Here is a 23,771-nt window from a genome sequence, read left to right on the forward strand (position 1 = left end):
TAGAAAATTCCGAGAGCAGGAATATGGGAGAGATCAATGGAGAATGATGGTTACGAGGCTATGGGGGCACAGAGAAACTGTTGTAGCTGAGTTTCGAGGAGAGAATGAAGGAAAATGTGGTGAGAGTGCTTGGAGAGGAGTACTTATTGCCCTTTATGGATATTTCCAGTGATGGAGGGTGAGCTGGCAATGTATGTGTTGGCTATATTTGGATCGTTGGTCCCCACCTGCCTTTTCATCATGGCCCCTCCTCGTAATCATCCCTCATGATTGCATCAGAGTTCACACTTCCTCCACTACTTGTCCTTGACATCTTTCTTGAGTTGACTGTGCGCACGTGTGGGTGACATCTTCAGATGAGTGGAGTACAAAAATGTAAACAGAGGAGCAGGTTAGTTACTTACCTGAGATCTGAATGTATTTGCTTGTCAGTTGTTGTGGCTCTCTTTCTCTATTACATGCCTTTGTTTCTTTTGATGCATGCTCTCTACTTGCTGATGCGTGGCTATGTCTTGTGTAGGTTCTTCTCTGGCTAGATCTGAGCTTCAGGTGTCTTCTTCAACCTTCATGTTTGCACTCTCTTGTTGCTGATGCTGGATTTTAATGGGATCAGCTGCTACAGGAATTCCTGCAAGAGCTCCTGTAGCTACTTCTCCCATTGAAACTTTAGCTTCTTTCTATGCTTGGAGCTATGAGGATGATGCTGGAGATGTAAATAGAGATGGAGAGGTAATAGGTAGGCTTCAGGTGAGGTGGATGGTGCTGTTTCCTTTCTTACTTTTTGTTTTTTTCATTTCCTGAAAACTCTTTTTTTTCTGTGTTTTTCTTGGACAGGAAGAAGAATCATTCTTGGGGTTGTGATGCAGACTTGGAAATGGTGGAAAGGAGGGTTGAATATAGCAAGAGGGTTTATAATTTATTCATGAAGCTTCCCTTTCCCTCAAACTACCTTTTATACCCATTTCTGGCTCTCTGTAATTCCTACGAGAGCCTCCTGTAGAAAACACTGTTTTTGAAAAAGAAGCACAGTGAGGTGAAAGAATTGCCAAGAATGATGGGCAAAGGTATGGGAAGGTAGGATAGGTGCTGGTTTTGGTTTCAGGGTTCCCTTAGCACCTTTTCTGCTTCTTTTAGTCCTCCTACAAACTTGCAATGCAAATGAAAATTCATTTTTTTTTCTTTTATTCTTTTTTGAAAACAACTAGGGCACCTCAGGGAGGTTTTCACCCTTAATTTCTTGCCCTGGGCACCTCCAAGGGGGGTTTTCACTCTGGGATCTTATTTTTTCTCTTTTTTCTTTTTGACACCACTCGGCCACCTCAGAAGAGGCTTTCAACCCAATGATGGGACTCAAGTGCCTCATGGAGGTTTTCACTTGAGTCCTTATTTTTTTATTTTTTCTTTTTCTTCAGTGAGTAACTGAAGTGGAGGCTAAGACATGCTCCACTACCATCATTGTCTTATTCAGATCTTCAATGAGCTCTCTCTTGGAGAGGGGTGTCTTGTAGACTTTCAACCGGTGTCCATTAACAAGCATGGGGATGACTTCATCATCAATGGTTCTGATCAAAACTGAACCATTGTCATTGCATTTCTCCACAGTGTAGGGTCCCATCCATCTTGTCCTTATCTTGCCCTTGAAATATTTGTATCTTTAATCATAGAGTAGTGCCCAATCTCCCTCTTGAAATTGCTTCTCCTTGATATTTTTGTCATGCCATATCATTCACTGAAGCTGAACTACCTCTGTATGGAGAAGGGCCCACATTCTATGTTCATCCAATCCATTGAGCTGAAGTAATCTTTCTTCCTATGCATGGCTGAGGTCTAGCTCTAGCTGAGCTTCCATCCTTAGGGTATTGAATTCAAATTCTATTAACAACAAATCCTTCTTCCCATAGACCAGCTCATAGGGTGTGAACCCTGTGGTGGTATTCCATGTTGTGTTGTAGGCCCAAGTGGCCACAACTAATCTGTCCGCCCAGTCTTTTCTACTGCTACTCACTACCTTTGTCAAGATCCCTTCCAATGCTCCGTTAGTGACCTCCACCTACCCATTGGCTTGTGGATGGCAAGGGGTCGAACTCCTATTCTTGATTCTATGATGTGTGAGCAGGTCTTCAATCAAATTGGAAGTGAACTGATTACCTTGATCTGTGACCAACTCTCTTGCATACCTAAACTTGTAGAATGTGTTCTCTCTCAAAAATTCAGCTACTTTTTCCTTTATCGCTGCTTTGCTTTTGTCTCTGCCCACTTTTTCAGGTAATCGGTGCACACAATGATGTATTGTTTCTGCTTTGAAGGAGGGCTGATAGGCCCCACAAATTCCATGCCCCACTTCTCAAATGGCTCAAAGGTCACTTGAGGTTGCATGGGCATATCATCCTTTGGAGTAGGTTTCCCCATCCTCTAACACCAATCACACTAGCTGGTATATCTTCTCATATCCTGATAAAGAGTGGGACAGTAGTAGCCTACTTGCAGTATCTTGAAGGCAATTCTTTTTCCTGCAAAATGACCTCCACAAAGCCCATCATGACAGGTCAGGAGGATGTCAAAGACTTCCTCCTCCCTGACACATCTTCTCAAGATCTGATCTGGGCCATGTTTGAAGAGATTGCCCCCAATCCAGGTGAAAGGGGTGCTTTTTCTTACTGTCTTGCTCTTCTCTTTTGAGGATAGGTATGGTGGGAACTATGCTGAAACCAAGTAGTTTGATATATTAGAAAACCATGGAGAGAGTACTGAGATAGCAAACAGATTTTCATCTGGAATTTGGAAATCCACCATTCCTACTTCACCTGCAGGTAAATTTACTCTAGACAAAAAGTCAGCAACAACATTTTCTTTACCAGGCTTATCAATAATGGTCAAATCAAACTGCTGCAGTAAAAGAAACCATCTAATAATGTGAGCATCTACATCTGGTTTTTTCATTAAATATGTAATTGTAGCATGATCAGTGTGCACAAAAGTTTGATAGCCTATCATATAATGTCTGAATTTGTTTAAGGAATGCACGACGGCTAGCAGTTCCTTCTCGGTCACCGTATACTTTAACTCTGCCTTTGACAAGTTTTTGCTTATAAAGTATATGGCATATGGTAACTTTTCATAAATTTGTCCTAAAGATGCTCCTATTGCTTTGTTCGAGGCATCTGTGTGAATGTGGAAAGGTAGGGCCGAGTTTGGGCCTCTCAGAATTGGGGCAATCATGAGTTTTTTCTTCAAGGTATCTAGGGTTTCTTGACAGTTTTCCGACCATATGAACTCGACATATTTACCTAAGAGGCCAAACAAAGGAGAGGCTAGCTTGCTAAAGTCTTTAATGAATCTCTGGTAATACCCAGCTAAGCCTAGGAAACTTCTAACATCTCTCACTTTTTGAGGAGGTGGGACCCTTTCGATGATGGAAATTTTGTTAGGGTCCAGCTGCAGTCCTTGTTGGGATATTGTATGACCTAGCACAATCCCTTCAGTCATCAGAAATTCACATTTTTCTAGACTGAGGGACAGGTTCATCTCAATAGAATTATCTATAACTTTTCCTAGGTTAGATAAAGCTTCCTAAAAGTCAGAGCCATAAGGAGTAAAGTCATCCATGTATATCTCTACTGCATCATGAACTAATTCAGAAAATATACTCAGTACCGCTCTTTGGAAAGTTTTTGGAGCATTACACAAACCAAAAGGAAGGACTAGGTATGCAAAGGTACCCCGAGGACAAGTGAAAGTGGTCTTATCTTGGTCTTTCTGGCTGATTTGAATCTGATTGTACCCACTAAACCCATCTAGGAAAGAGAAAAACTTTTCCTTGCCAGACCGTCTAACACTTGATCTATGAAAGGTAAAGGAAAATGGTCCTTTCTAGTGGCTTTGTTCAATTCCCGATAGTCAACGCAGATTCTCCACTTACCATTTTTATTTGGCACTAGCACCAAAGGAGAGACCCATTCACTGTCAGAGATGGGATAGATGAATCCCGCATCAAGCAATTTCTGTAGTTCTTCCTTAACAATATCTCTAAGTGTTGGATTCATCCTCCTTTGAGGCTGTCTGACTGGCTTGCAATCCTCCTTGATGTATATATGATGAGTGCATACTGAAGGGCGCACTCCCATGATCTCCTTATAACTCCAAGCGAAGGCATCTAGGTGTTTTCTCAGCAGGCTACATAGTTCCTTCTCCTAGGAAGTGGATAGGGATGGATTGATTTTCAAGGTTCTTTCTGGGCTGAACTCTATATTCTTAACACAGAGAGGAGTGGATTTGGCTGCACAGAGATTAGTTGAGGGGTTGTTTTGGGTTTCTTTTACTATGTCCTCTAATGGCGATACACTAGGAGGTGGATTTTGAATTAGATTTTCAATCATATCATCCTCATCATGCATTTCCCCCCCATGGCGATTTCTAATGCACAAAGTGGTGCAGAATAGACTTCATCCTCATCTTCCTCCTCCAACCAGAGAGGTATATCATGTTCTAGCAAAGGGTTGGGTAGGAGGATATAGGATTAACTGCTTGGACATATTCCCGTTCTTTACGGTCATGTTCCCAGCTCGACAACTAATGTAGGCATCGACAGTAGCCAACCAGGGTCTTCCCAGAATGAGAGGATACCTAGTGAGATTTGCCTTTGGCTGGAGAACTAAGAAATCGGCAGGGTACTCCCAAGAATAAATGGAGACCATCACATCTTCCATGATCCCCTCAGGGGTCATGGTGGAGCGGTCTGCAAGTTGTAGCATGGTCGTGGTCTTCCTCAAGGAGCCCTGGAAGTTGAATTTGAGCATTGCGTCCTTTGTCATCACATTAATGGAATCCCCTAGATCAATCAAGGTGTGTGGGATCATGGTGCCATTGATTTGAACATCAACTACTGGGCTTCCAGGGTCTAGATATTTTCGACAGATTACCTACCCTAACATCAAGTCGGACAGTTGCCCTATCACATTGATGGTTGGGGCATCTCTCTTGCGTCTTCTTAGATGCCTAAAGCACTTCTCTTTGATCAACCTATTGTAGATAGGCACATCTTTTATGGCTTGGAGAAGTGGTATCTTCACACATAAATGTTTCAATTCTCCCAGGAGTTTAGTTTCTTCTGGGGTAGGCTAGACTTTTGCGAATAGTCTCTTAGGAAAGGGTGGATTTGCTTTAGGTTTGCTTTCCTCTTTATATTCCTCAAGCTCCCTAGGTGGAGGCTGGCTGTCTAGGATAACTTTCCTAGATCGCAAGTTAATTTCTTGAATCTCCACAACATAAGTCGGGCATGATGGTTCCCCACTATACACTTGTTGAGCCTGTTTATTTTTCGGGTTCAGATTTGGCTGGGCAGGCATTTGGAGTTTCTTTGGTGGAGAAGAAGGTAACAGTTGTGGTTGGGTAGGTGGTGGAGGCAAAAGAGTGGGAGGAGAGTTGTATTGGGGCCTCCAACCCTGATGAGATGCATTCCACTGAGGCTGCAACTGAGCATAGGATTGAAATGAATGGGTAGCTGGTTGGGCATGATATGGAGATGTGAAGGACCAAGGAGGAGGTGTGGACTAGGAAGGATGAGCAAGAGGACCCCAAGAAGGTATGGAAGTGACTTGGTTGGGGTTGTAGTATGCTTGAGATGTCCCTTGTATCCCCTGTTGATATGGTCTAGGTCCATGCGACCTCCTTTGGTTTATGTAATAGAGCTATTCAGTGGCTCCCTCAGCCCCTTGATATATAGCTTTATGTCCAGGTAAGGAAGGGCACTTGTCTATAGAATGATTTTCTTCACAGACTGAACAAACCTCTATAGAGTTCAATGGGCATTCATTCCTAGAATGCCTCCTCGTTCATCTAGGGAAAAATATGGCCAAAGCCCTCTCTGCTTCCTCTTGTTTCCTTTTGATATGTAAGGTATCCATTTGCATGGAAATATTCTGCAGCATATCACTCTTGAAGTCTTCCAACATGTTTCCAATTTCTCCTTTAATGGATGAGTTAGAGGAAGAGGTACTGGCTATGGGTTGACTCCCCCTACCTTACTTTCTGGCTGCTCTAGAATGGTTTCTAAAAATAGTCTTTATGTCCTCATAGGATAGTCGGTAGATGTCTCTCCTAGCTAGTAGATGGAGGGTGTCTAAAATATCTTCCCGAATTCCCTTGAGCAGGACCAGCTTCAGAGACTCAGGGTCAAGTGTACACCTGACCCTTTTGTGACTAAGCTGGAACCTCTCTTCATAATCTTCCATGGACTCATCGCTTCCTATAGTCATTCAGAAAATTTCTTCTTTAGTATCTTTTGACCTAAAATAGTCTCGATACTTGTTGTTAAAGGCTTGCTGCATATGAGCCCAAGTTGTGATGCTATTGCCAGGTAGTCCCATGAACTAGTGTAGTGATGCATCCTTAAGAGTAGAAGGGAACAATTTCAAATTTTTCTCATCCTCTGCATAGTCATAGGTTCGACAGATAATAGAAAAATCAAACAAGAAGGTGTCAAGATCTTCTATAGTTTGACCATGGAAATGAGGTAGGGTAGAAGTGCTTATATTCTTCATTTTGGTGTCCCCATTGGTCTCTCGAATGGGAAAGGTATCCTCTATTCTCTCTCCATTCCCCCTAGCATTTCTGTGTTCAGCCATTGGCTTTAAACGAATGTTTTCTTCTTCTTCTTCCCCTATAAGTTCTTTAAAAATGTCTTGTTGTTCACCTAAGGGTTCTTCTTGGTCACAGCCACCAAAGAAGAGAGAAGGCTGGCTGTGTGAAGCAATGGGGGTGTTGGGCAAAAATTTTCCTGAGTTATCTCTATTCCTAAGAGGCATGAAAGGAAATTTTTTGGTTGGTTTTTGTTTTTTCCCCACACTGATAGTACCTACAAAGCTGAAATTGATTGAACAAAACAACTTGCAACTAACTGAAATGAACTTGCTGAAATGAAATTTGCAGAACTTGAAAGGAAAGGAAATGACTAGTCTACTCTTGCTGAAATAAACTATTAGCATAATGTTGCAATAGAAAATAGAAGAAAGCAGTAATCACAGATTACTCTGACTCTTCCCCAGCAACGATGCAAAAGGATGGTGAGCGCCAGTATTGCAGCAATAATGCTACAACTCCTGGGCTGCCTTCTTTACTCTTATCAACCTGGTAGTTCGTAACAAACTTGGAAGCGACGGTGCTGTATGCATAATTACTAGTTCTTACTGCAGGTTGTCGCTTGGTCAGTCGGTGTAAGATCACTAGGATCTCAAGCCAACTTCTATGGACTCTAGAAGAAGCTCTCTATGTGATGAAAGGAGAGAAATATTACTCTATAGATGCTACTATAACTGCAGAAAGGAGAAAGACTGAAATGTAAATCAAACCTAATAAACCCTAATTAACCAACTAATTCTAGTTTTGTAGAAAGTGCTATGAAAGAAATGAAAGGAATTCCATTACCTATTCAAGGAAGTAAACAACATCTAACTAAGCTATTTCTAGAAGTAAATAAGCAAAAGAACATCTTTTTGGATTTTTATGTAATTTTAGGTGAATTTGACATGCATGTAATTTATTGTTTGTGAATGTGGCAGCGAATAGGTGGTGTTGGAGAGTGGTTTCGAGAATTGAGAGGATTTAGGATGGTGTGGATGGGACCTAGGAGGTCTCAGGTGGCCTTCTGGAGGCATTTCCCACACTCAGCCTTCAAAAGGAATCCTACAAGAAAATCTATAGGAGGACACAGGAAATCTACAGGAGGAAAACAACATTCTACAGGAGGCCTACAGGAGGAGGCCGAGACTAGTTTTCACTATTTTGAAGGTGTGAGAGTGGGTGAAAGAGGTGGACGAAGGTTGTAATGAGGTGTTAGGGCACCTAGGTTCTACCAAGAATCATCAGGAGAGACAAAGATGATTGGATTTGCTCAAGGAGAGAGGAAGAAATTCTATGGAAAATGCAGAAAACTAAGGCAGAATTGAGGGGAGACTTGGGCAACCTGTAGGGCATGAATCAGATGGATGATGGGATGGCTAATAGGCTAGCCTATTTCTAGAAGAGATCTACTGCATAAACAGCTGACAGTCAACCAATAAGATCAAGCAAGCAATGAAATAAGTGCATCTAGGAAAACATAGTTTTGCACCAAAATAGTCTAAACTATGATCAATGGAAGGAAATGCTGATAACTGCTGCAAGAAAGGAAATCATGAAGGAAGACTATTGTAAATAAATAAGTGAGCATGATGAAGAAGTCCTGAAGCAAAGAAAAATAAGACTATTCACCGCTAAAAAGTTGCAAACACTAGAAGTCCTATGTGTTATCTCAAAATCAGGCCCTGGAAGGCTGCAGACCAGGAAGACTTCAAGTAACTCTTTCAACCTACTTTAGGCTGAGGCTTAGCCTCCCCAACCTGAGAGGGCTCTCTCAAAGGATTAAAGGTTTTTTTGATTATGATCAAGATGGCTAACTCTTGTGAAACAAATAAACATGAAAATGGTGGAAACACAACTAACAAGTATCCATTGGGCTTATGGAGTCATATATGATTCAGTATTAACAGTAGGGTTGGCTTTACATAGAAGTCAAGGCATTCAGATTTCAACATATTCGAATTCTACTTTTATGACACCTATTCAAATTTTAACTACCTATTAAATGTAACAAACTGCTAACTAGACTTTTTAGAGATCTAAGTCAAATAGGAGTCTAACTCCATATCATGCTAATAATAGCCTTAATTATGATCAATTCTCATTCTTTGACAAGTGGTCTTTTTTAGTTTGGCTGTGATAGGTGTTTGTAGCTGCCTGCTGGCCCTTAATGTCACATCTTCTCCATTGCTCCTGAAAAGTAGGAAACTGCCCCTATTTATCTACTTTTGTTTTTCCTCAAAGATACTCGAAACTAATGAACCATGCCCTTCTTCTTTGATTATACAAAAATATATTAGGATGCCATGTCCTTGATGTGCTGTCAACCTTTTCCATGTGTGAAGACAAGACCTCCTCCCATCTGTCTGATATATCATGAACTATAGTAACTCTGATCACTTTATAACAAAAAGTTTAGAGTTTGAATATAGGTCTCCTCCACCTGTTTCTTCCTTTGTTGAATGTTGACACTTGTCACATGATCCTTTGAAGAGATTCCTTTTTCAAAAATTTCCCCTCGGTCCCTCAAAATTGGTTGACTGATTTTTAATTATGTAGCTACAATGGTTTTGCAGCACGCTATGAAACTGCTGTGCGTTAGGCATCATCTTCAGTAGTTTCGTAGTGCGCTACGAAACTGCTGTGTAATCACCAAAACATAGCCTAATACCAAAAAACTGCTATCTTGAGCTTCTTTATATTTAAACATTCTTTTCAATTGCTCCAAAGCTTTTCAAAACTGAGTGGAAATGTATGATTCTTCAAGAAAGATTATAACAAGGAAAACCATCAAAATTTGGAACATAACCTTAATTGATGTGTGACTTCCTTAAGGAGATTCTTTCTGATGGCTTAACTACATGTTTAAGTCCTCAATTTGTTTCTTCATGACTCTGATCCCAGCTCTCAGGTTTGTATTGACCTTTCTGATGAATTGTGCTTCCTTTATTGCAGGGACAGTCCAGCTACGGAATTGAACATTACAATCAACCACCTCGGGTATTTGAAATGTTTTTTCCTCCCACTGAGCTTGCATTTGGTTAAAATAAGCCTCCTTGATTGCATGTTTCTTGGAGGCTTTCTTCAGTCTAGCAATTTTAAAGTTTGTCAATTCCAACTTCCTTTTCAACTCTTCCATGTTATCTTCTTCTTGAAGGCTAACTACTTTACCTTTATCTTTTCCTTCATGAGATTGTGTTACCTCCCCTGTTTCATCTGCTCTTGGTAGTACCTCCTGTATGCATTTGAAATTCCTCGTTATGGGTCTTCTTGTCTTAAAGACAAATTGACCAACCTGATCATAAAACTTGAGTTTTTTCGAGGCTTTGACTCTCTTAGCCTTGTCTTTTCCTCACTCTATCAAATCTGCTTGAACCAGGGGAGATTCTTCAATATCAATGGCTTGCAATAAATCATTCAAGTCTCCCTTTGAAATAGGGCTTTCTTCAATAATCACTGACTTGCCTTTTTCTTTAGCTACCTGGCTTCTAGTCCTTCTTCTTTGGACTCCTTCACCTTTGTTTGATTCATGTGCACCTTCTTTGATCTGAATTTTCTCTTTAAGGGACTACTAGGCTGTATCTTGGATAGTCAGTGGCTTGGTGGATTCCCTTACTTGTTTCCTAGCCTTCAACTTTGCAAAGCTCCTGGATTTTGTTTCTGCCTGATGACCAGTTGTTGTTGGAAGATCTTTTGCAACTTGAGGACTGAGACCAGTCTCATTCTTGAAACTAGACATAAACATGAATGTGGGCCAGTCCCTACCTACTTTCTGGAGTTCATGCAACACGATCAACTTAACTAAGCCGTGGTGAAACAATGAGGTCTCACAGGCTTCTTTCCTTAGCTGCACCTTGTCACAAATTTTGCTTAAGCTATGAAATAAGTAGAAAGGTAAATCAAGAGATATCTTTCCTGTGAAATGTAGCAGAAGCTTAAAATTATATGAATACACCTTATTGTATCTCCCTTCACAAGTAAGGTACTTTTGTATGCAGGTAAGCAAATTGGAATATGAGTCCTTGACATAATTTCTAGGCACAAACTTGTTTAAATCTGAGTTAATAAACTCGGGCTTCAGAAATTCTTTGCAGGGGGTCATATCAAATTTGAAATTCTTAAACCAAGTTTCTTGTCCCCTTGGAATCTCAGTAACTGTGGATATTATCTCTGGTGAGACTTGCAATTTGAGCATCCCAACCTTTGAATTTAGTCGTGTGAAATTCAAAGCAAATTCCTTGGTGATTTTTTCATGACCTCCCTAGAGTTTCTCGCAAAAATTCCAACATTCAACCGGCTTGAACACATGCTCAACTTCTCTGTTCTTAAAGATAAGGTCTAAACCTTCAGGTTTATTCCTCAAACATCTCCCTGATCTGTTCTCTTTCCTTTCTATAGATCCTTCCATTAGACTTCAGCGTAATGAAGGTTAGATGTACTAGCATTGCTCAATCTTCAATCTCTGCCTCGCTTGAATGGCTGCCTCGCTTGATAACAATGCATTCAAATTGAAAACTTGTAGACTTGTTCCTCATGCAACGAATACAATCATAATTAAGATTGTGAATACCTGGATTTTCTTGGAACTTGCAATCCGAGCGTACCAAGGTACCTAGCAGCTGTAATGATGGAGATAAGAGGTTGGACATGATATGTGGAGTGTATAAGCTGACAGTGAATGATGCAACCATAACTGAACTTGACAGATTTAACATTTAGGAAAGATTTGCTACAGATTGCACGAATCTCTAATTTCATAGCGCAGCTAGTGTAAAATCTGGATTATGCACTACGAAATCACCTAAAACATGTTGCGCTCTGAAACTTCTAAAAAGGATTTATGCGCTGTGAAACCACTTCAAAATGATTTATGCGCTATGAAATGACCTAAAGAGATTTGTGGCACATAATAACCTTTGAACAAAGCTGACACATGGTTATGAGACCGATGATGAATGATAATGCATAGTTGACCTTTATTTAAGTATACCATCAAGACTCGTAAGACTCAGACTCTAAGGCAAACAAAAATCAAACTTAGACTAGCACCGAACCTTTACCATCAAACTAATGTGAGAAATTTGGGAGTTAGAATTTTTAAGTGATAACAGTGGCTCCATTTGGGATAGTGTGCTCCTGTGGTACACTGAGAACTCGCAGGTCCAGTGCTTTATCCATTTTATGACAAACATAGATTTGCTTGACGAGCATCTTTTTCCAGATTCTTGGGCCTTCACCTCGGGCTTAAGCTTTCTGTTCAGCTTTTCATTATTTGCAACAAAAGAAAAACTGATAAAACAGGTATATACAATGTTGTGAGAAACTGGTAGTATTTTGATCAATAATAATGCTTTAGGAACCTGCCATTGATAAGTCCTCCAGCATATGGTTTTCCATCAATTTCTTGCAGAATGTAAGTGTTGTTTCCATGAAAAGCAAAAATTTGATATGGGCCTTTCCACAAATTTTCGAATTTACCGTGCTTACCTTTTTCTTCAATTCTAGCTTCCCATTTCAACACTCTATCATGGATCTGAAAAGTAACTTCTTTGATCTTCTTATCAAATGTTCTCTTGATTCTATTCTGACTTTGTTGATGACTGTCATACACCTCATTTCTTTTCTCCTGTAAGGTTATCAGCTGATTGATCCTTCTTTATACAGTGTTTGGTTCCTCCTCTAATCGTTGAATCAACTTCATTACAGGTACTCCAAGTGATGTTGGAAGTATGGCTTCAACACCGTATACTAACTCATATGGCGATGTTCCAATGGATCTCTTTGTACAAATCCGGTCAGCCCACAAAGCATATTTCAATTTCAAATGCCAAGCTTTCTTATTTTCTTGCAGCAGCTTCTTGATGATCCTCACAAGGCTTTTGTTTGATGATTCGACAAGGCCATTTCCTTGCAGATAATAAGCAGTAGAGTGTCCAAGAGAAATGTGATACTGATGGCAAAAATTAGTCATCTTCTTGGACTTAAAAGCTTGAGCATTGTTAGTTATAATCTTCATTGGGCAACCAAATCTCCATAATATATTATTTTCTAAGAAAGAGATAATCACTAAATCATTTTCTTGCCTTGTTGGTACCGCTTCTATCCATTTGGTAAAGTAATCAGTGGCTGTGAGAATCCAGCGATGCTGACCTGATGAAGGAGGATGAATTTCCCCTATAAAATCCAATCCCCATTGCTGGAAGGGTGCTTCAACATATATAGGAACCAAAGGCAATGGCACAAGCTTCCTCTTTCCTTCAAACACTTGACATTCATGACATGTAGCTACCTTTTTATAGATATATCTGAACATAGTTGGCCAAAAATATCCAGCCCTCAAGACCTTGTTTGCAGTAGCTTTCCAATAGTGATGTCCTCCACAATCTCCCTTATGGAATTCATCAATTACTTTATCAGCTTCTTCTTCAAGGAGACAATTTAACAATATCCCTCCTGCATCTTTCCAAAACAAATTTTGGTCATACACAAAATATCTTAATGACTTCAACTTGACAAACTGGGCTTTGGATTTTGAAAGATTAGCAGGGGCTTTATTATGCTGCAAAACAAATGCTACGTCCTTATACCATTTTGAAACGAAGAATTTTTCATTTATTTGGACCAACTCCTCTTCATTTTCACAAATTTCTGAGATCTCTGTACTCAAGTTAATGTCAAGACAGTCCAAATTTGATTGTGTCAGTAGCTTGGCTAATCCTTGACCCTTTACCAACTTCGTGGGTTTAATCTCAATGTCATACTCTAACAATTTTGCTATCCACTTGCCCCTTTTTCCATCCGGATCAGCCTGTGTTAGAATATCCTTTATAACAGCATTTGGAACATAGGCAACAATGTGAGAATGCAAAACATAGATTCTGAAATCCTTTATTGCTTTCACCAAGGTCTAAGCTTGCTTCTCTAGGATATTATACTTCAGTTCAGCATTTGCTAATGTATTGCTAAAGAAAGAAATAGGTCGTTCAGTACCTTGACTTCCCTTTTGCAGCAGAACTCCAGCAATTGTATCCTCAGAAGAAAATGTAAAAATAAGGAATTCCTTGGTAAAATCTGGGCTGATAAGTACTGGTGCTTGTGTGAGTGCCTTCTTGATCTCCTCAAAATATTTCTTTGCCTCAGCTATCCACTTAAAGTCCACTCCCTTTTTCAAAATCTTTGTTATACTCTTGACAACTTCAGTAAAGTTAGGAATGAAGCGTCTAACAAAGTTGACTTTTCCAAGGAAGGATTGAATCTCTTTCCTACTTCTTGGCATATCTAACTTTTGAATTGCACTAACTCTATTAGGATCAATCCTAATTACTTCTTCAGAAATGATATGACCAAGAAGTTTGCCAGATGTTAAACCAAAAATACTATTAGTTGGATTAAGATAAATACCAAACCTTCTACATTTCAACAAAACTCTTTCAAGGTGCTTCAAATGAACTTCTTCTCTCTTTGAAAAAACTGTGATGTCATCAAGATAACCCATCACTGATTTATCCTTTTCTTTAGCAAAAGAAATATCCATTTCTCTCTTGGAAAGTGGCTCCTGCATTCAAGATACCAAAAGGCATGTTGGCGTACATAAATGTTCCCCATGGTTTTGTGAAGGTTGTTTTCTCTTGATCATCTGGATGAACAAGAATCTAATTGTACCCTGAGAAACCATCTAGCATAGACATCCTTTGTGAACCAACAATGTTTTGCAGAATCAGATCCATCTTGGGACGAGGATAATTATCTTTCAATGAATCTTTATTCAAATTTTTGAAGTCTATACAAATCCTGATCTCTCCATTCTTTTTCCTAACTGGGACCAAATTAGCAAGCCAATCTAAGAATCTGATTGGAACAATAATATTAGCATCAAAAAGTTTTTTCACTTGCTTTTCAATCAATGGCATAAGGAGAGGATTAATTCTTCTTAACTTTGCTTGAAAGGTTTTTCATTCTCCTTAATAGGAATGGTATGTTGTATAATTGAGGAATCATATTGTTTCAAGTCAGCATAGCTCCATGCAAAAACATCAATGAACCTTTTCATCATCTCAACATATTTAGTCTTCATATAAGCTGAAAGAAATTTCGAAATCTTGCCCATCTTAGGTACAACTGAATCTCCTAAATTGCAGCTTTCTACCTCTTCCTCATCAGCTTGTAATTTTGGAGCTTTGAACACATCATTTTGATCAAACAATTTTTCAAGGGGAATAAGACCCTTTGGAATTAAGTTGTTTTTTATTTGTAAGACTTCAGACTTCTCCTTTGATTCCACAAACATATTTTGTTGATCCATTTGAGTGCTGTCAAATTCTTCCTTTAACTCAATGAAATTCTTTACCTGCTGATCATCCTCAAAGACCTGCCAATTAGTGATGTTATCTGGTATAACTGGTCGGTGACGAACCTCCACCTCATATTTTTTAGAAGAGTGCATAGGAATAATAAAAAGACTGGCAGAAATAGCAAGCGAGTCTGTAATAGAGTTTTGGTATCTGGTTTTGATTGTAAAAGAATAGGCCTGAAAATTTTCCAACATATCCAACACTAAGTTTCTATATGCCCTCATCCTTACATCCTTGGTTTGGTAAGCACCTTCTACTTGTTTAATTACCAATTCAGAATCTCCACAAACAGCAATGTGTCTAGCCTTCAACTTTAACAAAGCTTCTAAGCCCAAAAATCAGAGATTCATACTCGGCCATATTGTTAGTGCAATCAAAATTTAGCTTGTAGGAGAGAAACTTACTTTCTTTATCAGGACTTGTGATCCAAATCCTAGCTCCTTCCCCTTCTCTTCCTACTGATCCATCGAAGTATAATGTCCACCAGCCTATTGTGTCTCTTTCATCTCTTTGCTGACCTCCTTGACACTGATTTTCTGAAAGTTTCTCTTCTGATTCTCCTCCAACTGATTCGTTGAATAGAATGGCTGATCTGAGACCGGTATCAAATGAATAAATAGGAAAATTTTGAGGTTTTTCTTTGCCGCTTACCATATAAGCCATTCTGGTCTCCCAATACAATCTCCTTTGCTTCCCAAAAATAGGGATAGTAGCATAGGTAAGGTCCATATGCATTGTGCCCTTGATCTTTGCTGCCCACAATCTTGAAAGAAGCATCCCAAACTTAGGTGGAATGTCAGCCACAACAATGTCCATGACAATTGTTTTTGCTAGAATTTGTGTGAGACCCACAACAACATCTTTAATCAAACCAATGCATTGAACTCTTTTTGAATCAAGGGAAAATAAATCCGTATATGGTCTAGTTACCTCTAATCCTAATCTTTCCATGATCACCTTGGGCATAAGATTATGAGATGCCCTTGAATCTAACATAGCATTATGTAAGGTCATATCATGAATGCTAATTCTTATGTAGAAAGGAGGAAACCCTTCATTCTGTTCATCTTCAAGTGTTGGACCCAAGTAAATAATAGGATTATCTTCTTGTACCTTTAAGATATCAGCTACTCCTGGTTGTGAATTGAGAATTTCAACAATATTAATTCTGTATTTATCTACCTTGAGGATTTCACTAAAGGGGACTAATATCTTGATTTTTGCAATGTCATTCTCAAGGTTAAAAACAGAAACAATCTTCTCAATTTCTTTAGTAGGGGATGGAGCTTGAATATCCTTTTTGCCAAGTGGAGAATCATTTTTACCTTCAACAACCTTTGAGTTGTCCTTCTTATCTTCAACAGCCTTTGAGGCATCCTTCTTGGGCTGTGCTTTGCTTGTTGTAATGGGCACGTTTCTATTCCTGAGATTGTACTACTTTTGCATCTCAAAGATAGCATGCTGATAGCCCTTTAAATAGTCTGAAGGTTCTTCTCCTGGTTTGGTCATACTGGACTCATCATGTTCTTCCTTAGTTAAGAAAATCCCTGGCACTTCTTCATCAAGACAATGGATGGACTCCTCAGGAATTTCAGGTTCATCTTCTTCATCCAACAAATTTTGCTGGAAAGGAGGTCTTACTAGAGGATCAGGCTATTGATTCCTGTTTTCTCTTAGCCTTTTCTAATTTTGAGGTCTTCTAAACTGAGGATTCCTAAATTGAGGTTCCTGCTGCATTGGAGGAGCAGAGGTATTCCCAAGAGCCAACCGATCCATTAGTTTTTCTATGGTCTTCATCATCGAGTCAAACTTATCTTCTGGAGCTGAAGTGGAAGGTTTCTCTTCTTCTTTCAGTTTAGCTTTTTCCATATTTGATTTCTTAGTAGTAATCATGTTTACTTCCACCTTAGTTGCATTGTTTTTCATGTCAGCAAGAGTAGCAAAATCCCTTTCTCTGAGTAACAAAGAGAAGTCAGAATCAAATGCTTCGGCGTATCTCAATTGTGCCAAGGCCCCATGAAGTTTCAAATGGAATGGGATGGAATTGCATATTTTATTAAACCTCTTGGAGAAGTTTTGAACGGTTTCATCAAGTGCTCTTCTAATATTGTTGTATTCAGTAAGAGCTTGGACAGGGTTAGTTCTGTTCCCCCATTTCCTTAGGAAACTATCTTCAAAATCTGCCCAACTGTGAATGCTTCCAGCTGTAAGAGCCTTAAACCATTTTCTAACTTCTCCAATGAAGGTTTGTGCAAACAATATTAGCTTCACATCCTCATCATCAACTTCCTCTCTGTCAAAAAAATCATTGAATTTGTCTACATGTTCTTCTGCTGTGATTTCTTCATCCCCACCCCATGTTGGAATTCTAGCAGCATATTTGCTGGTAAGGTCATGTAAAACAGCAGGGAGGGCTAGTGGAGCATACCTAGCAGGTACGACCATAATTAATGGAGGAGTAGTGATGACAGGTACTATAGGCACAGAGGAACCAAAACTAATATGAGGTGGATTTCCTAGTGTCTGAGAGCTACTAGGACTAGCAGAGGCAAAGGATAAAGTGCTGATACAAAAAGGACTATTTGGACTTTGCAAAACACTGACAAATGTACTCCAATTTGGAAGGGGTAGACCAGTTTTAGATTTGAGTAAGACTTCAAAAGGATCAAGCTCTTTGAGTTTATTTAAATCTTCCTCTTCTAACAACAATTCAGAAGTAACAACCTCCCAAAATTCCTCCTTATCTTTTTGTGACACTAAGGATGAAGTATAAATACCCCTTTTTTGTAAATCTAGAATAATTCCAATAAGTTATTCTTTGTTTTCATACCTCAACAACACCTCATGAATCTTATCATCAACAATTTTGTCCTCAGGACTTCTTGAAAATTCAGAGAGAAAAGATTTTGAAAAAGATGGAGTACCTGGTGTTTCAGTAAATCTTTGTCTGCTTCTTGAAATGGTGTTTGGATTGTCCACGGGAGTAGGTGGATGTGGGTCAGGATTGCTCCATGTATATCTCCCTCTCGAAGCCACCTTTTAAACTTTTGAAAATGTATGGAGTCACCAAGGTAGATTGCAGCCTCGAAAAGTCTTCTGAGCTCCTGCTACCTTCAGAATTTCAGTCTCTTGATTTCAGGAATGATTAATCTTCAAGCTCCCAGCAGACGCACCAAAATGTTATCTCAAAATCAGGCCCTGGAAGGCTGTAGACCAAGAAGACTTCAAGTAACTCTTTCAAACCTACTTTAGGCTGAGGCTAGCCTCCCCAACCTGAGAGGGCTCTCTCAAAGGATTAAAGGATTTTTTTATTATGATCAAGATGGCTAACTCTTGTGAAATAAATAAAAATGAAAATGGTGGAAACACAACTAACAAGTATCCATTGGGCTTATGGAGTCATATATGCTTCAGTATTAACAGTAGTGTTGGCTTTGCATAGAAGTCAAGGCATTCATATTTCAACATATGTAGAGCACACCAAACACATAGAAGGTTGTTTACGAGTATATGAAGGAAATTAGAGCACTGTTAGCGATTTCTAAGTAATCACATACTCATAACACTGTAAATAACATGAAAAGACAACCAAAGAAATTCATCACATTGAACTCTTTATGATTCTTGAGAAGCATAAGCCAATACTGTATTACCAAAAAACAAAGTCTTTTACATAAGCCAAATATCAGAGCTTTTTTACATAAATTTCCAACCCTTGGTACATTGCTCTTTCTCCTATATATAGAATTCTTTTACAATGCTAAGATTCCTCCTCCAACATGAGGGGAACTCGAATTCTACTTCTTATGAAACCTATTCAAATTTTAACTACATATTAAATGTAACAAACTACTAAATAGACTTTTTAGAGATCTAAGTCAAATAGGAGTCTAACTCCATATCATGCTAATAATAACCTTAATTACAATCAATTATCATTCTTTGACAAGTGGTATTTTTTAGTTTGGCTGTGATAGGTGTTTGTAGCTGCCTGCTGGCCCTTAATGTCACATCTTCTCCATTGCTCCTGAAAAGTAGGAAACTTCCCCTGTTTATTTGCTTTTCGTTTTCCTCAAAGATACTCGAAACCAATGAACCACGCCCTTCTTCTTTGATTATACAAAAATATATTAGGATGCCACGTCCTTGATGTACTGTCAACCTTTTCCATGTGTGAAGATAAGACCTCCTCCAAGCTGTCTGATATATCATGAACTATAGTAACTCTGATCACTTTATAACAAAATGTTTAGAGCTTGAATATAGGTCTCTTCCACTTGTTTCTTCCTTTGTTGAATGTTGACACCTGTCACATGATCCTTTGAAGAGATTCCTTTTTCAAAAATTTCCCCTCGGTCCCTCAAAATTGGTTGACTGGGTTTTAGTTATGTAGCTACAGCAATTTCGTAGCGCGCTACGAAACTGCTGTGCGCTAGGCATCATCTTCAACAGTTTCGTAGCGTGCTACGAAACTGCTGTGTAATCACCAAAAGACAACCTAATAGCAAAAAACTGCTATCTTGAGCTTCTTTATATTTAAACATTCTTTTCAATTGCTCCAAAGCTTTTCAAAACTGAGTGGAAATGTATGATTCTTCAAGAAATATTATAACAAGGAAAACCATCAAAACATGGAACATAACCTTACTTGATGTGTGACTTCCTTAAGGAGATTCTTTCTACTAGCTTAACTGCATCTTTAAGTCCTCAATTTGTTTCTTCATGACTCTGATCCCAGCTCTCAGGTTTGTATTGACCTTTCTGATGAATTGAGCTTCCTTTATTGCAGGGATAGTCCAGCTACGCAATTGAAACATTACAATCAACCATCTCGGGTATTTGAAATGTTTTGTCCTCCCACCGAGCTTGCATTTGGTTAAAATAAGCCTCCTTGATTGCATGTTTCCTGGAGGCTTCCTTTAGTCTAGCAATTTTAAAGTTTGTCAATTCGAACTTCCTTTTCAACTCTTCCACACTATCTTCTTCTTGAAGGGTAACTGCTTTACCTTTATCTTTTCCTTCATGAGACTGTGTTACCTCCCCTATTTCATCTTCTCTTGGTAGTACCTCCTGTATGTGTTTGAAATTCCTCGTTATGGGTCTTCTTGGCTTAAAGACAAATTGAGCAACCTGATCATCAAACTTGAGTTTTTTCGAGGCTTTGACTCTCTTAGCATTGTCTCTTCCTGACTCTATCAAATCTGCTTGAACCAGGGGAGATTCTTCAATATCAATGGATTGCAGTAAATCATTCAAGTCTCCCGTTGAAACAGGGCTTTCTTCAATAATAACTGACTTGCCTTTTCTTTAGCTACCTGGCTTCTAGTCCTTCTTCTTTGGACTCCTTCACCTCTATTTGATTCATGTGCACCTTCTTTGATCTGAGTTTTCTCTTTAAGGGACTGCTGGGGTGTATCTTGGATAGTCAGTGGCTTGGTGGATTCCCTTACTTGTTTCCTGGCCTTCAACTTTGCAAACCTCCTGGATCTTGTTTCTGCCTGATGACCAGTTGTTGTCGGAAGATCTTTTGCAGCTTGAGGACTGAGACCAGTCTCATTCTTGAAACTAGACATAAACATGAATGTGGGCCAGTCCCTATCCACTTTCTGGAGTTCATGCAACACGATCAACTTAACTAAGTCGTGGTGAAAACATGAGGTCTCACAGGCTTCTTTCCTTAGCTGCACCTTGTCACACATTTTGCTTAAGCTACGAAATAAGTAGAAAGGTAAATCAAGAGATATATTTCCTGTGAAATGTAGCAGAAGCTTAAAATGATATGAATACACCTTATTGTATCTCCCTTCACAGGTAAGGTACCTCTATATGCAGGTAAGCAAATTGGCATATGAGTCCTTGACATAATTTCTAGGCACAGACTTGTTTAAATATTAGTTAATAAACTCGGGCTTTAGAAATTCTTTACAGGGAGTCATATCAAATTTGAAATTCTTAAACCAAGTTTCTTGTCCCCTTGGAATCTCAGTAACTGTGGACATTACCTCTGGTGAGACTTGCAATTCGAGCATCCCAACCTTTGAATTTAGTCCTGTGAAATTCAAAGCAAATTCCATGGTGATTTGTGCATGACCTCCCTAGAGTTTCTCGCAAAAATTCCAACATCCAACCTGCTTGAACGCATGCTCAACTTCTTTGTTCTTCAAGATAAGGTCTAAACCTTCAAGTTCATTCCTCAAACATCTCCCTGATCTGTGCTCTTTCCTTTTCGTAGATCCCTCCTTGAGACTTCAGTGTAATGAGGGTTAGATGTACTAGCGCTGCTCAATCTTCAATCTCTACCTCGCTTGAATGGCTGCTTCGCTTGATAACTGCCTCGCTTGATAACAATGCATTCAAATTGAAAATTTGTAGACTTTTTCCTCATGCAGCGAATACAATCATAATTAAGACTGTGAATACCTGGCTTTTCTTGGAACTTGCAATCCGAGCATACCAAGGTACCTAGTAGCTGTAATGATGGAGATAAGCAGTTGGACATGATATGTGGAGTGTATAAGCTGACAATGAATGATGCAACCATAACTGAACTTGACAGATTTGACAGTTAGGAAATATTTGCTACGGATTGCACGAATCTTCAATTTCGTAGTGCAGCCAGTGTAAAATCTGGATTATGCGCTACGAAATCACCTAAAACATGTTGCACTGCGAAAGTGCTAAAAAGGATTTATGCACTGTGAAAACACTTCAAAATGATTTATGCACTTCGGAATCACCTAAAGAGCTTTGTGGCACATAATAACCTTTGAACAAAGCTGACACATGGTTATGAGACTGGTGATGAGTGAGAATGCATAGTTGACCTTTATTTAAGTATACCATCAAGACTCCTAAGACTCAGACTCTAAGGCAAACAAAAATCAAACTTAGACTAGCACCGAACCTTTACCATCAAACTAATGTGAGCAATTTGGGAGTTAGAATTCTTAAGTGATAACACTATGAATGAGGAAAATCTATGTTTTTGGTGTAGCAAGAGGGTCTTTGCCTCAAATCATGGTCTGAAAGGGAGGAAGAGAGGCCAAGGCACTATTTCTAGCCTTTTGAATCTTTTCATTATCACTGCTTAACCTGCTATAGAAAGCACAAATGGAAGCAAACTACTGAATCATCAAAAGCAACCTATTCTTAACCATAAAAGAAATACATCTAACAACAACCTAATCTACAAACTGAAATAAAACATATAAATAAAAGTAAAGAGGAGATTGGTTGCTTGGATTGGGCCCTAATCCAAGAGCTTCATCCCTCTGAGGTAACTCAGTGCTAGCTCAAAAAGGATTCCATCTTTATTATCAAAACAATAACTAGAATACATGACACTATCACAAAATAATAAGCTCGAAGTTGCAGCAGAGTTTACATCAGCAAAAATGCAACAAAAATTCAATAAAAATTATACCCTAGTGAGGTCCTAGGCATCTCTACTTATACAAATTAAGCTACCAACAGCTTCCCTAAAATCAAGGAGGCTTGGCTCCCAAAACTCGAGATAATCATCATTCATCCTCCACTTGCTCAGTTGCGTTCTAGTGCATGACTTGGCTGCTTGTACTCTGAGTTGAATGAAGGGGAATTCGAAGTGAGGAGTAATAAATGATGGGGATTCCCTCCTATAAGTCCTCTCCTTTGTCCACTTCGAGTTATTGTTGCCATTTGTCCATTGGATCGTTGAATTGACCTCAAAATTTATCAATAATCTACATTAAACACATGTTAGACCACATGACATAATAGCTAACTCAACTCACTCTATAAGCTTAAATATAATCAAAAAATCATACAATAAGCTAAGAGAATGGTTGATTTGACTAGGTTAGGCGGTAAAATGAGCCCATATAATTACCCATTTATGAGGATCATCAACCGCCCTGTGCGCTCAGCTGCAGGGGTCTGCACACTCAACTTCGGGCTCTACTAGGCCTCTGTGCACTTCGCCGTAGAGCCTCTTCCTACTACTATGACCAAATATACTTAGACTCTTCCTCTATCCTTGAGCAATGCCTATTATTCTCTTTTTCTTCTTCCCTCTCCTTACAACTTAGAGCGTTTCTCTATTTATACAATCCCATGGTCCGCGGACCATGGGTAGGCTGACATGACATTACATCACTTTACAGTTCTTAGGGCGGAAAACCCTATGACTCATCCTATGCTTCGCACTCTGTGCCCGTAATTCGTAGAGCCTTACAATACATTTGACCAAAACTTGGGCTTTGAGCCCCAAAACATGTTGTGGGGGGATTCCATGCCCAACAGGACCCCAACATAATTATCGTGACTCATCCCAAGTCACTCTATTGGTGCGATGATCTTGGTGCAGAGTCCCTCAAATCTAGTTCGAACGGCTTGAATGTCAGAAGCACACTGAGCCTCTACCTATTGTACCTACTGCATTCTTGCTTCTGAATCATCTGCATCTGAATCATGTCCTTACCTTGGTATCGACATCTGTTGTATGTGTTTATAGTCCCACGCCCTTGTCTGACTCCTCGTCTTGTGAAGACTATGCTTCGGCCAGTTAGTCAGAGAGCCGACCCACCCGTGTAGGGTTTCACGTGACTGTCGTTTACTTTTCCTGGGAAGGGTTCTCCATTTAGTTTGACTAGTTGGACCATGCCTCCATCTGTGACCTCCTTAACCACATACGGTCCTAGCCAGTGCATTTTGAATTTGCCAAGAAATTTTTCAAACTTGCTGTCATACAGTAGCACTAAGTCGTTTACCTTGAAGGTGTGCAACTTGATATGGAGGTCGTGCCAGGCATTTTCTCACTGCTTTTGT

The sequence above is a fragment of the Pinus tabuliformis genome, chromosome 3_2 (genome assembly GCF_031772625.1).
Source record: "Pinus tabuliformis cultivar Carrire ecotype Pingquan chromosome 3_2, CPIR1, whole genome shotgun sequence".
Classification (NCBI taxonomy): domain Eukaryota; kingdom Viridiplantae; phylum Streptophyta; class Pinopsida; order Pinales; family Pinaceae; genus Pinus; species Pinus tabuliformis.